Below are 14,172 nucleotides of genomic sequence, written 5' to 3' on the forward strand. Positions count from 1 at the left end.
ACAAAGAAGAGCTTATGGGGTGCCTGGGTGGCTCAATTGGTTAGGTGTCCAACTTTGGCTCAGGTCATGATCTCCTGGTTCATGAGTTTGAGCCCTGCATCAGGCTCTCTGCTGTCAGCAGAGTCCACTTTGGATCCTCTGTCCCCCTCTCTCTCTGCTCCTCACCTGCTCACACACTCTCAAAAAAAAAAAAAAAAAAAAAAAAAGGAGAAGAGCTTGAAGATCCAGTGGGCTGCCTTGTTTCTCACCTCTATGCCTTTATTCATAATGTCCCTTCTGCCAAACTGCCCTTCCACTCCTTGACCTTTACCTAGACAACTCCTACTATCCTTTAAGACTTAGTTCATAAGTCACTTCTTTTAGGAAGCCTTTCTTGACAAGCCACCCTCCCCTTCCCCCAAACTCCAGGCACTGTTAGCACCACTGCCCTGTGCTTCCACAGCTCCTTGTTCATTATACTGAAGACATGTCCGTGTACTTACCCATTTATGTACCTGGATCATAATTAGATTGTGAGCTCTTTGAGGACTATGTCATAATTCTCCATGTACCTCTTTGCCTAGCAGCAGCATAGAGTAGGTGCTTACTAAGTATTTTTTTTTTTATTTTTTATTTTTCTTTCCTTCTTTCTTTCTTTTTTTTTTTTATTTGAGAGAGAGAGAGACAGAGAGTGTGGGAGAGGGGTGGAGGGAGAGAGAGGGAGAAATCTTTAGCCCGATATAGGGCTCCATCCCTTGATCAGATCATGACTTCAAATGAAATCAAGAGTCAGATGCTCTGGGTGCTTGGGTGGCTCAGCTGGTTACACGTGTGGTTCAAGTGTGGGTTAGAGCCCAGCATCAGGCTCCGCCTGACACTCAGAGCCTGCTTGGGATTCTCTCTCCCCCCCTCCTCTGCCCCTCCCCCACTCTCTCTGTCCCTCCCCCTTGCTCTCTCTCACAATAAATAAATAAATAAAATGTTTAAAAAAAGAGTTGGATGGTCAACCGACTGAGCTACGCTGGTGCCCCTTGATTTGTTTTGTTTTGTTTTTAGTATTTTTAAGTTTTTTAAAAATTTATTTTGAGTGAGAGAGAGAGAGAGAGAGAGAGACTGAGAGTGGGAGACAGGGAATCCTCAGCAGGCTCTGAACTGTCAGAGCCCAACCCAGGGCTCATACCCATGAGCTGCAAGATCATGACTTGAGCCCAAGCTGGACGCTTAACTGACTGAGCCACCCAGGTGCCCCTGGTTTTTTTGTTTTTTTGTTTTTGTTTTTTTTTTTAGCATTTTTAAAGCAAATGCTGAACAAATAAATGATTCATTGGTGAAATCCTTTTTTCATTTCTCATTCTTTCTTTCTTTCTTTTTTTTTTTTTGAGAAAGAGAGAGAGAGAGAGAGAGAGAGAGAGGGAGAGAGAGAGAGAGAGAGAGAATCCCAAGCAGGGTCCATGGTCAGTACAGAGCTGACATGGGGGTCAATCCCATGACCCCGGGATCATAATCTGAGTTGAAATCAAGAGTTGGAAGGTCAACCAACTGAGCCATCCAGATGCCCCTATGAAATACTATTTTATATCTGAAATGATTTCTCCACTTTATGAACAAGGCAGAAAAAGTAATCATTATCAATAAACATCATCATGATTATTTCTCAGCCTGATTATGAGGAATAATAGGTACAGTGATATTCAAATGGCACTGTGAGATTGGGGGTTCCCAGAGTCATATGGGCTCCAAGAGAGGAACCTGTAAGTATCTCTAGTATAACTGCAGTTATACAGTTATACTATATACTGTAGTGTAGTATGTAGTGCAGTACGTAGTAGTATGTAGTACTATAGTATGTAGTGTAGTATATATAGTATACAGTTATACTATATACTGTATGGCTATATATATACTGTATATACTATATACTGTATGGGGGATGGCTACGATTCTTAACGAGTATCACAAGAAATCTGCAAGACTTCCATTCTATTCAGACAGAACTCTCTCAGTGTTTATAAGATTTATATGCTGAATGAAAAATCATTTACTATACCTTAAGTTAATAACATACCGATTTGTGACTTGAAGTAAAACATGGGACAATGGAACACAAACTAGAGTCACAGCTTCTTTTTTGCCTCCTATCCTGACTTTCATAGGATCGAATGCTTTCACAAAGATCTTGGACATAGCAAAAGCAGAAAGTTAAACTGTTTGAACCCTACCACTTTCAAAGCATTTCTTTGTGAAATTCAAGTAAGAAGGTAAGGGAGACTGGCATATTTCTCCTGAAATTCACTATTGAATGTTGTGTGTGTGTGTGTGTGTGTGTGTGTTCAGAGATTTTGTTTTATTTATTTATTTTTATGTTTATTTTTGAGAGAGAGCATGAGTGACAGAGTGTGAGTAGGGGAGGGGCAGAAAGAGAAGGAGACACAGAATCAAAAGCAGGCTCCAGGCTCTGGGCTGTCAGCACAGAGCCAGGCGCAGGGCTTGAACCCATTAACCGCGATCATGACACCCTGACCTGAGCCAAAGCTGGATGCTTGACAGACTGAGCCACCTAGGCACCCCTAAAGATTTTAAGTAATCTCTACACCCACGCAACATGCGCTCAAACCCACAACCTGGAGATCAAGAGACTCACTCTACCAACTGAGCCAGCCAGTCATCCCAGTACTGCTCTCAAATGCCCAGTGAATGTCAGGTGCTTTTCACCAAGTATCATACTTAGGCTTCATAACAACCTTTAAATAGAATTTATTTTTCCCTTTTTCATGTTTAACAACTTAAGTTCAGTGAGATCAAATAACTCGAGGCAGGTCCAAAGGACGAGGTGGGAAGACTCTGGGACCAAAGACCAGGATAGTTTCACCAGGTGACACTGAGCCTCTCCTAGTCTCTTGAGTTTTGCTACCTGCTTGCGTGTATATGAATGCACGGCGGGATGCAGCTGCTTAAGAAAGGACGCACAGAAAGTGCTGAAAAGGCTCAGGAGCCTTAAGCAGCGGGAAGCTGGAATCCGAAGGCAGAGCCCAGGTAGGAGCCAAAAGAAGGGTTGGACTCACTGCCTCCACACACAACTTAGGTAAAGGAGCGAGGGGCGGGACCTGGGCGGGCAAACAGGGGAGCGTGGAGACCATTTGTGGACGGGCCAGAAATGCCGCCTCTCCCGGGGAAGCAAGGTGAGGGGAAAGTGAGTGCAGGCATCTTGGAGTCTCCGTGAGTTGCTGAGGCCGCTCAGCCTCACTGTCCTAAACCAAAGCAGAGACCGTACTCAACTTTCCTGGGGACGCTTTCCCGTAGAGCAAGCAGGAAGGGGACGAGGAGAAGCTCCTGGACGGAGCGCCCCCCCCCCTCACCGCAGATTGGTACGGCCCATCCCCCCGCCGCTGATCTGGCAGGCTGCGCGCGCACCCTCCGGCAGGGCGCGGGCCGGCGGGGCGCTGCGGCCTCTGCGGCCCGGTTCCCTCCTCCCGCTCCTCGCGTGCTGCTCGCTGGCCCCGAGCCCGCCGGTTACGCGCCCGCGCGCCTGAGCGGAGAGGAGCGCGGCCGCGGGGACGCGCCCCGGTGGCTCCGCCCCCCCAGCTCCCCTCCCCTGAGTCCCGGGTGCCCGGCTCGCGCGGCTCGGTGCGAGGAGAGCGGGGACCCCGCGCTAGCCAGCCAGCCCGCCCGCCCCTGCGTCCCCGCCCCGGCGTGCGAGGCGCCGCGCCCTCCTGCTGCCCTGCTCTGTGCATGGAGGGGCCCGTTCGGATCGCAGCCGCCGCCGCCGTAGCCGCCGCCAGCGCGCGGGGGATGACCTGGGGGCGGTTTTCGGAGCCGGCTGCCGCGCAGGAGGTCCGGGGACTGAGTCTGCCCCGCTGAGAGGTGCGGGGGTGGGCCCGCCGCAGGATCGGAGGGAGGGGTGGTCCGGGGACCCCGGGCTTGGGGGCCACGCGGCTTGGGAGCGGGAGGTCCGCGGGAGGGCAGGTCGGTGAGCCCCGCAAGGCGTGGGGATCCCGGACTGCGTGCGGGTTCTGGGGAGGGCAGCTGACGGATGCCCACCGGGGAGCTGCGACGTTCCGCGTCCTCGGGGACGCTGAGCCACCTCGTGGGAGGAGGCGGGGTGAGGTGTCAGTAGCACGATTAAATCTCTTTGACAATGATCCGCTGGGGCAGGTGAGCTCCAGCGTAGCCGGGAGTGAGGGGCGCCAGCACGTTTTCCCAAGGGAGCGGAGCGGGGTCCCTCGCCTCTCTCAACCTCCATCCCGCAGAGCCCCCGCGAGAGACAGTGATTTATGTGTAGGGAGAAGCAAGAGAAATTTCCTGCACAATGTATCTTTCTCTTGCCTTCCCAGGCTCAGTGACTTCCCAGCCCCAGGGAGTGTATTTTTCCTTCTTCTCTGTAAAGCTTTCTGTGGATTGCATTATCATTTGCTAAATACATTACAGCTCGCTATTTATCTCGGTCTGCAGCTTCCAGACCTTTGTTGCTTTCTCTCCACATCTAGGGATTTCAGTAATAAATCACTGAGGGGGATAGATAGACTCCCTTGCCCTTGCCTTCATTGTTCTCCCTAACCCCACCAAATCAGGTGGAAGGCTCTCCAAAAGGAGTTCTTCTCCAGAATGCCTGCCTTTCCTGGTGAGGACTACAGAGGGTGGCAGGTGCCTTAAGGGCCGGCTGCTTTCCACTTTAGATCTAGAATTTAGAGAACATCAGAACAGAAAGTCAGCCTCTGTGTCCTAAATCAAACACCTTGAGAAACAGAAAGTTGAACTAAAAGCTAACATGAGATTATTCTCAGGCCAGTGGCCAGCAAAAATGAAAGAGGCCAATTCTGTTTCCATGCCTCACTGGTACCATTGCCCTCAGACTCCCAGCTAACACCTGGTGTCCCTAAAGGGCAGTGTCACAGAGGGACAAGGTGGGAGGGGACCTGGGAAATAAATGGGTTTTTTCTCAGTGTAATTCTAAGCATTTTATTACATTTTACAGCTCATTTTTTGAAAAGGAGTCTATTTTAGCTGAAAATGGGAGGGGGAATGTAGTTCAACTTTTTAGGACAAGATGAAAGAAAAAAAATTCTGGAAATTTTAAATTAGTGCTTAACTAGAAAGCATTCTTAGGAACCCAGAGAGGCACCAAATGCTGTAGTTTCTGTTATACACATGTTGAAATAAACTGCCTCATACTTTAAGTTATATGAGAAGGATGGAGAAAACCTGTTTCATTTTGTAAAGACGTGCCCTGGGTGTGTGCTTGGCAGTGGGTAGAGCAGAAACATTTATATTTCTATAAAAAACACACAAGTGTATATTGTTTAACTTTCATGCAAAAACTCGGATATAGTATTTGGAAATCTGTCTTTGTTTGAATAGTTTAGTCAACCAGGAAAATCAGTTACTAGAAGTGCTGTGCTATTGTTTGTGTAGTAACTCACTTGGGATGCTTTGATTGATTGCTATGGTTCTCATCAACCTCCTCTTCTGTGGAAAGTACTTAAACAGCTCTGACTCTCAAGCCGGGAAGTACAAAGAACCCTTAGGACTTGGAACATACTGATCTAGCTTGTGTAGGTTGGCTTCTAAAATCAGTCTTATCCTTTGCCTTCTTTGCAAGTAAGGAATTAAGTTCACTTCAAGATAGGATTCCCCCGCCCCCTGTCAGCAAGGTATATATCGATGGAGGCTTTGTGTGGAAACTTTTGTCATAGGGCTTTGCTCTAAAGCGGTCAGGTAAAATTTGTTGACCAGGTCTTCTGCTTTTCTCTTTTCCGCTTTGCCCTTATGCTCTCATAACTTTCTAGACAATTTCATTTATGGGTTTGTCAAAATATAAGTTGAAGTAAAAGTTTTCTTCTCTAGGAAGGTTTCTTTTGCAAAAACTTAGACTAAAAACTGGTGATTGTGTCCAAGTGTATCCTGGGAAAATGATTTCAGGAATTAAACATTATCTTAGGGAAATTAGACTGGGATAGGAACTTAAAAATAACTAATTGAAAAATTGGTTGTTTATAACATGTAATTACATTAGCTATGGCCTTGTAATTAGCATTTGTACTTTGCAGAAGGAAAAATAAGACAACACATCACAAGACCAGAGGAGTTGTCTCCAAGGTAGTCTTTCTTTAAGATATATGGTCTTACTACTTAATAGGAACTAATTAGATTAGAAAGAGAATTTGGAGTCTGGTTGCTAAATAGATTGCTTTGAAGGACTTGATTTTATGGTGATTTTCAGTTAGTGCTTTTTTTTTTCCCAAGAAGTTTTGTTAATTGGATTAGATAATGTTTTATTGTTTTTATTCAGGATTTTATATTGTATGTAAATATCCTATTTATTTATAAACATTTCACTTATACATTTTTGTCGTGTATATGGTATTAATTCACTTTTAAGAGGCTGACAAGGAGGGCTTTGATTCTTCTCAATTAAACTTCAAAGATGGTATATGGAATATACTTAATGTCACTTTAAAAATATTGGATTACAATTAAGTGAAAAACTGGTTTGTTGGTTTTTTTTTTTTAATCCTTCAAGTTTTCCGTCATTGTTTGTGCTCTTTCCCCCATTGTCAGGCTTAAAACATACAGTATCATTGTCATCTGTCCCCTGAATAATGGTCCTGAGGTGATATTATTAATGTGGCTTTTTAAAATCAAACTAATTATACTTGCCTAAAAGAGCCACATGTGTGTGATTCTAGCTGCCTGGTGCCTTTTGAGAGCCCTGGAGACAAGCTAGTGAATAGAGCTGAAAATTCATTCTGTATTTGATTAAATGGAACAGACTCGCTGCTCCTTACCCCAGCAGGGGCTATGAGATCTCTTGATCCCCGAAGCGGCTCCAAGACCCTGGGAATAACATTAGCGAGCACCTGAGGAATTTCTGCCCTGCAGTGCCTTTTGTGTGTGTGTGTGTGTGTGTGTGTGTGTGTGTGTGTGTGTGTAGAGGGATTGGAGCTGAGTGGTGATGGGGCGGTGGAAGGAGGGAGCGGAGAGAGGCTACATTAGAAGACTCCATATGTTAGCAGATCTAAAATCAAGGCATGACTTAACAGCTTATCTTATAAGAGAAAACAGCCCAACCCGAAGGCAGATTGCTAGTCAGGACTCTCTTACGAGCAGGACTGTGGTGATGTGTTTTTAGCACTGAACTGAACGCCACTGTTAAGTACAAAAAGTCACTTCTCTGCTCTCCCTCTGAAGCACAAGCGTCTACACGTTGAAGACTTGGTAAGTTTTCTCTGAATGATCTTTTGATAAATATATAAAATTGTGTTACAGTTTGGTCTTGCTGGTAAGGGCTGATGTATTGTTCTAATAACTTTTTAAACTGAGGGCAAAATCAGACTTTTATGTGAAGCACATTGCTTTGCAGAGATGAAATGCTTGTTTGAATAGGCATATTTCACTTTTCTCTTTTGTTTTTATACGATTTCATTGCATTCTTGTTACATTATTGAAGGATTTAAATTCATTTAGGGTATATGTCTCTTTCCTGGTGTCTTATTGAGAGGTCTGATCTTTAGTATTTTTTAAAGCATTGCTTTGCAGACTTTGCTTGCAGCCACAAGTAAATGAAAATATATCTACCAAAAACATTCTATAAAGTCTTTGGAGCAAAATTTTTGAGAAACATGAGTGTGTCCTCCTCCCCAGCCACCCGCCCCCGCAGCTGCCCCAAATAATTTTTGGATACAAACATTTTTCAGGATATTTGCCCAGTTTGTTTCTTGTGTACTTTTCCAGGAAGGGCAGTTCTGAATCTTGGATAGTATCATTAATCAATTTCCATATTCCAAGAAGAGTTAAAAATGAATTTGAATTCTGGTGCTAGTTTTCCACTGATGCAGAACTCAGTAGTGTATTTGCTGGGCAATTTGATATATTTTGTTCCTGATTATAATCCTGTTGTGTGTCACAGTTCTCTCCATCCTATTACCATGTAGTCCTCTCCCAAATTCTCACAATACTGAGTGTTGGGAAAATAAAGAAGCCTTTTAGAGACTGTGTTTAATTTTTTCTCACCTTAATCCTAGCACGACCAAATTGAAAGGACCCTTGCATGCATTGGGGTCGACACTGCAAGTTAGCATTGTGCCAGTCTTGGTTCACAGGTTTTTAGTGGCTTTTGCTGTGTGATATATTTTGATGGCCAGAGATCATAAAAAACTACCCCTAAAGCACATTTTGTTCTGCCGAATATTGGTCGGAATGTGAATCGGGACTTCAGTTCTTGAGAGCCAGAATGATGTGCCTTTCAATCATAGGATTAAGGGACAGTGAAGTTCCTTGTATCTTACGTCAGAGGGTAAAGAAATATACAGGTTATATGACTGAGCGTAGAAATATTCTGCTTACCGTTTTGTTGCTTGGAACTGTGTGGTTGACTTTATTTTTATATTACCCTACTACAAACAGCCTTCAAAAGTTGATCTACAAAGCTTGCTTTTCAGCTACCTATTCTTGTTAGATACTCGCTCACCTTTTTTTATTTGGGGAAGTGAGCTTGACCGAAGTCTTGGTTTCCTCATCTGTAAAATGGGGATAACAATAGTATCTCTTACCACGGTTGTGGGGATTACATGGGATAATGAAAGTAAATCACTTGGAATATGCTAAAACTGTAACACGTGAGTGTTAGCTCCTATTACTTTTACTTAACTCCTTCTGTACATATTACTCTGATCCAGAGTTGGTTTAAGGACTAACATAGTAAGGAATTCTCAGAAGTTAGTAATCGTATGGGTACATGCAAGAGCTATAGATGTAATGTGCTCTTAATTTTGCAGTTGAACTGAAAGGTGCTTGGAAACAATGTTGCATTTTTCCTAGTTGATTGTGTAATATAAAAATGTACATGAGCGTGCAGTTAATGTACACTAAGTGCACAGCTGGATGAAGTTTTACATATGCACATATGGGTGGCAACTATTACCCAGATCAAGATCTAGAATATTTCTTTCACCTCGAAGTTCTCCTGGTGCCCCTTCCCAGACAACCCTGCCACCCCCATCAGGCAGCCACTGTTGCGCCTCATCTGACCATAGATTAGTTTTGCCTGTTCTCCAGCTATACTCGTAAAAGTGGATTCCTATGGCATGTACTCTTTTGTATGTGGTTTCTTGCACTGCTCATAAGGTCTGTGAGATTCATCCATGTTATTGTGTATGGTAGTAATTTGTGCTTTTTAAATTGTTACTTAAAGTTTTTGTGTGTTTTGAAATTGGTAGTAGTTCATTTTATCGGCACATTGGATATGTGGTCACTGGGAAAAAAGAAAAGGACACTTCTTCTCACATTATTTGAAAATCGGATCCTAGTGGCTAGCTTGAAAATTTACCATGACCTTATTTTTGTACATAAATAATAAAATGGGGTTGAATAGTTGCTCTCAGTCATAATTACATAAACCAAACCTGTTGTTAACTGTCCTTCTGTGTGTGTGTGTGTGTTTAGAAGGGAAGGAAGAGTGCCCCAAAACAGAGAAGAAGGATCATCTAAGGTAGCTTATATCTTTTCGTGCTTAGGATTTAATGCCATAATCAATACTTAGACACGTACAGAAGAGAGCACCAGCTAGCACTAGCATGAGAGTCTTAGAAGAAAACAAAATAACGTAATATTCTTTTGAAAACAAAAATACACCAAAAATGGAAGAAAGTGGAGTAGGATGTGATGCTACAGAAAAATTTTGAAGAACAGGGCTGCTTGCTTCAAGAAGAAGACTTTTGGCTACTAACCTGATGTGCTAAATAAAATTTATTTCAACAAACAGTGAAACAAGAATGCAAGATGATGTTGATGAATTAGAAGGTTCTTTGTTTGTTTGTTTGTTCCTTTTGAGGGGGTTGTGGTTGAGGTAAATGGTTTATTATATTTCTGTCCTTGGAAATGTTGATGAAGGGTTTTCTGGGTGTCCTGCTGGAACACAAGCCACTTTTCTCCTTAGGAGACATTGTATTCTTCAGCTTTTGTAATTTCATTAAGTCTTATTGCTTCATAGTCCTTGACGCAAGGTCGTTCTTGGCATACAGCCACGTGCACGGATGGCTTCCCCCGGATCCCAGAGGGGCAAGCTGACCCCCTTTCCTTCTTAAATCAGACCCCGGGTGGCCCAGATTTCGAGGGGATGGGGGTTGAAATAGTGATAAATGATTCATCTTCTGCCCTGTATGGGGTACTCAAAAGATGCAGATTTTGTTTCAAAAGAAGGGAGAACTGTCTGTCAAATAGAGCTGCCTCATGATAGAGAATGCTCTTTTGAGGGGACACGAGACCCTGATGACTGGACATTTGCTAAAGACACTGGGGAAGGGATCTCTTCCTTGGGTGAGAGATTGACCTACACGACCTCTGAGAGCCTTGCAGTAGTGAGACTCCATGAAATGGGCTTTTACTACGTAGTGATTCTACATAACCAATACATGCATGATTTTGGAGGGAGAAAAATGTGTCAAAAATGTCCAAACAGCCGCTGAGTCCATACATTTTCTCAAACCAACACGAGTTTAAAGTTGAGGACTGCCTCAGCTTGCTGGCTTTGTTCACTTTAAATGTAATTCTTTGTTTATATCACTAACAACTAAATGTCAGCTACTCTTTTCTGTCTTTCTTACATAAAGAGAAAATAGAAACTTCCCAGTATTCTATGTGGCCAGCATCAGCAGTGATAATACTTTCCAAGTATAGTATTTGCTCCCTCTTGATGTAGGTACACATCTGAGAAGTTTCTTGAGGCCATCTGCTGGCCCAGGTGTATTTCTTCACTCTTACAACAGGTGTACTGTAAAAATGAATAAATATACATCTTCTCTCTCTGCCTTCTCTCCTCCACCCTACTTTTCTGTACTTGAATTTCGAGGGAGAGAAATCACTCATCCTGGGGGGAGAAAGTGACTTACCCAAGCGAAAAAACTATATCTGGGATATTTTCTGAGGCCCATAGTTACTTAATCTAACCATGTACATATCTTGTATCTGTAAATATATGTTAACTCGTGTTAATAATTGATACTTAACAATGGCTGAAGGTAATGTAGAATCCTGAATCACTGAAATAATCTTTATTTTGTAAGCAGAAAAGTATAGTATACTGAGTTTACTGAGCTTTTACTATTTTGTGTTCATGCACATATATAAATAAACCCTCCGTTGCCTCCCTGTAACCTATAAGCAGGTCTGCTCTGTTACCATTACCTTTTACCCCTCCAGCCGCCTTTCCAAAATGGGAGAGGGGTGAGAGGAGATTTCGAATGTGTGACCAAAAAACCCAACTTTTGGTCTTCTGCTGAAACTGCTTCTGGGTTGCCTCCCTATCTCCAGTGGGGGTTTTGCCCCCACTCCAAATCATCCATTTTTCTCCGTGTTACCAGAGTAGCAATCTTGCTAAAACATAAAGCCGATCATGTGACTGCTCTCCTTAAAATCGATTTCTCCGGAGACCCTGAATCGCTCACTTCTTAAGGCCCAGGTCTTCAGTGGGGTGTACAGGTGCTCTACCTACTGGATGCTGCTGTCGTCTGTAGCTACTTTGAATCACTTGAATGTCCCTTGCTTTCTGTCTTGCAGGCTGGGAACTCTGTCTCTCCTTTGCCTGATACTGTATCATCATTGTTTACATGTCTGCTCATCCTCGTCTTTCTCCTTAAGGACAGATGATGTGCTGTCCCCTCTATGTGTGATCATCCCTCTCACCCCCTTACTCGCACTATGCCTAACGAGTACTATATACCCAAATGGCTGAATGTATCCGAGTGTTAACCACAATGCTTCTGAAGTGTCACTGTGCTTTTGGATTTCTTGGGGGCTGTTTTTTTTTTTCTTTTAATTTTTTTTAAATGCTTATTTATTATTTTTGAGGGAGAGATAGAGTATGAATTGGGGAGGGGCAGAGAGCGAGGGAGACGCAGAATCTGAAGCAGGCTCCAGGCTCTGAGCTGTCAGCACAGAGCCCAACTTGGGGCTTGAACTCACGGACCCTGAGATGATGACCTGAGCCAAACTCAGTTGCTTAACTGACAGCCACCCAGGTGGCCCTCTTGGGGGCTGTTTAAAATGATTTAATGAGTCCGGGGTGAATCCCAAGATTCTCCCTTTGTAGCGAGTTTCCAAATGGTGTTGATGATGTTGCCTGGACCCTACTGAGTAGCAAGATGCTAAACTGTCCTCTCTAGACCCATGTGTGATTTCAACATACAGTCTGCTTTTAAAAATCCAGTGAAAGTGGTGCCTGGGCGGCTCAGTCGGTTCAGCTCAGGTCACGATCTCACGGTTCATGGGTTCGAGCCCCGCGTCGAACTCTGTGCTGCCAGCTCAGAGCCTGGAGCCTGCTTCGGATTAGTGTCTCCCTCTCTCTCTGGCCCTCTCCCCCACTTGCACTCTGTCTCTCTGCCTCTCTCTCTCTCTTTCTCAAGAATAAATAAACATTAAAAAAGTTAAAAAAAAATCCCGTTAAAGTCTGATTCTTCATGTCAAATTCAGGTAGACCACAGCTTCAAATAATGAAGATTAAAGAACGCTTTAGACAAAGAAAAAAAAAAAGTTAAATGTCTCATTATTGGAATGTTTGCATGATCTTTTAACAGTTTTTTTTTTCAATTTTTGAATTTTTTAGTGTTAAAAAATTTAAATGGATGAATTTTTAAAACAATTATATATATTTAAAATGTGTATTTTTCTTCTGTGCAACATTTGGCGTCTGGAGAGGTGATACCAAGTTTTGTCTGGTTTTAAAATACTCACTATCGCAGGTGTTCTCTCGGATATATAGGTACTAAAAAGTGCAATTCTGGCTTCTGTCTCTTGCCAGGGAAATGCCTGGCAGTTATTGGCTTAATGAGTAATTGTACACACGGCCTGCTTGGAGGTAAATTTGGCAAGGGGGACAGATGTTTAATGGATAAAATACTACTTTATCAGGCCATGAAATTACTGTAGTGACATCAGAACTTGGCAGCCTCTTTTATTCCAATAAAAACAAAAATAGCATCGTAAGCTAGGGAGAAGACATTTTTCTTGTCCATTTATTTTGGCTTATTTTCATGGTTTTGGCCTCAGGGTGTGTGTATAGCCAAATAACAACACAGTGAGTAACAGGCAAGAAGAATTAGGGAGTGAACATAGTTTCAGTTGAAACGGCCATGCTGTTTATCATTCACCTCTGTTTCAATAATTTAAACTGTTCCTCTCAGTTTGGTGACTAGGAGAGTAGGAGGGGTGGGTATGAGGAACCCTCATCCATAAAGTGGAGTTAAACTTCATTATTTGGCTTGATATTATATAGCTCACGATGTCTTGACAAAACCTGACAATTGGCTTATGAAAATAGTCACGTGAGGGTAAATGTCTGGGTGTGATTACAAATGCGACAGTACAGTTTTGTAGAAAAGGTGCCATTTAATTCTTTTTATAAACACTGGTAAAATAACATCGTGTTGCCAGTCAATTCAATTTGATTGAGTATAGTGTTTCCTCCCGCCCGTTTTCCCCTGTTCACTCTCGTTGTGAAATTAGATTTTTGGATTGTTACCATGACCTAGCGACCCCTCATATACCAGGATTTCAGTTTTGTGTCCAGGCATCTGAATAGCAGGTCAGTAGATCCTGGGACCACTCAATACTGAGAAGATACTTTTATTGTTCTTGATAGATTGTTAAACTCCTGAACAGAACCATACTAAAGTCTAACTATTCCATTCTATCCATAATTTACTTTGTGGGTTCGTCTTACTGTGATCACCTTTTTAAACAAGCTCATTTTATTTCTTTCATCAAATCTTGGATGTTCATCCAAAGTGGAATTACAAGTTTAGTTTTATAGTAAGGACTCTATAGTTCTGATGGGGTAAAGTATATTTCAAACTGTATTCTAAATAGATATTTCTGCTTAAGATGTATTTCCAAGTCCTATTATAATCTGATTAGGATGGTTCTGATCTCTTTATCCGTTTGTTTGATTTCTATTTATTGATGATTAGGCATATTTTCTTTATTTATGGTCAAATCCATTTTGAGATTAAAACACATCAGAACTCTACCTTGAATTTCTAATTTCAGTCTCTACTGATCATGTTTTAGATTATTTTGTGTTTGAGTTGGGCTTTGACTGTAGACCTATATAGGTCTTTCACATAATTTTCTTCTTACACTTCTTACATTTTGGAGCTAAGGTTTTTAAATCCCGTAGCTAACAAAAACCAATTTGAGTCATTA

The 14,172-nt window shown here is 42.6% G+C and overlaps 1 protein-coding gene across 2 annotated transcripts in view; it reads left to right on the forward strand.

Moving 5' to 3' along the window:
• Positions 1 to 3,760: 3,760 nt before the first annotated feature.
• The window catches only part of CDON (cell adhesion associated, oncogene regulated), a 101,506-nt gene continuing 91,094 nt past the window's right edge, over positions 3,761 to 14,172 (forward strand). Inside the window, exon 1 of one of the 2 annotated variants that reach the window (XM_049654690.1) lies at positions 3,761 to 3,840. The gene's annotated coding sequence lies outside the window, so the exon portion shown is untranslated. Of the gene's footprint in view, positions 3,841 to 4,393; positions 7,192 to 14,172 lie in introns of those variants that run through there. The other variant, XM_049654693.1, reaches the window with a different exon arrangement.

Source organism: Panthera uncia, chromosome D1, assembly GCF_023721935.1.
Source record: "Panthera uncia isolate 11264 chromosome D1, Puncia_PCG_1.0, whole genome shotgun sequence".
In the NCBI taxonomy this organism is placed as follows: domain Eukaryota; kingdom Metazoa; phylum Chordata; class Mammalia; order Carnivora; family Felidae; genus Panthera; species Panthera uncia.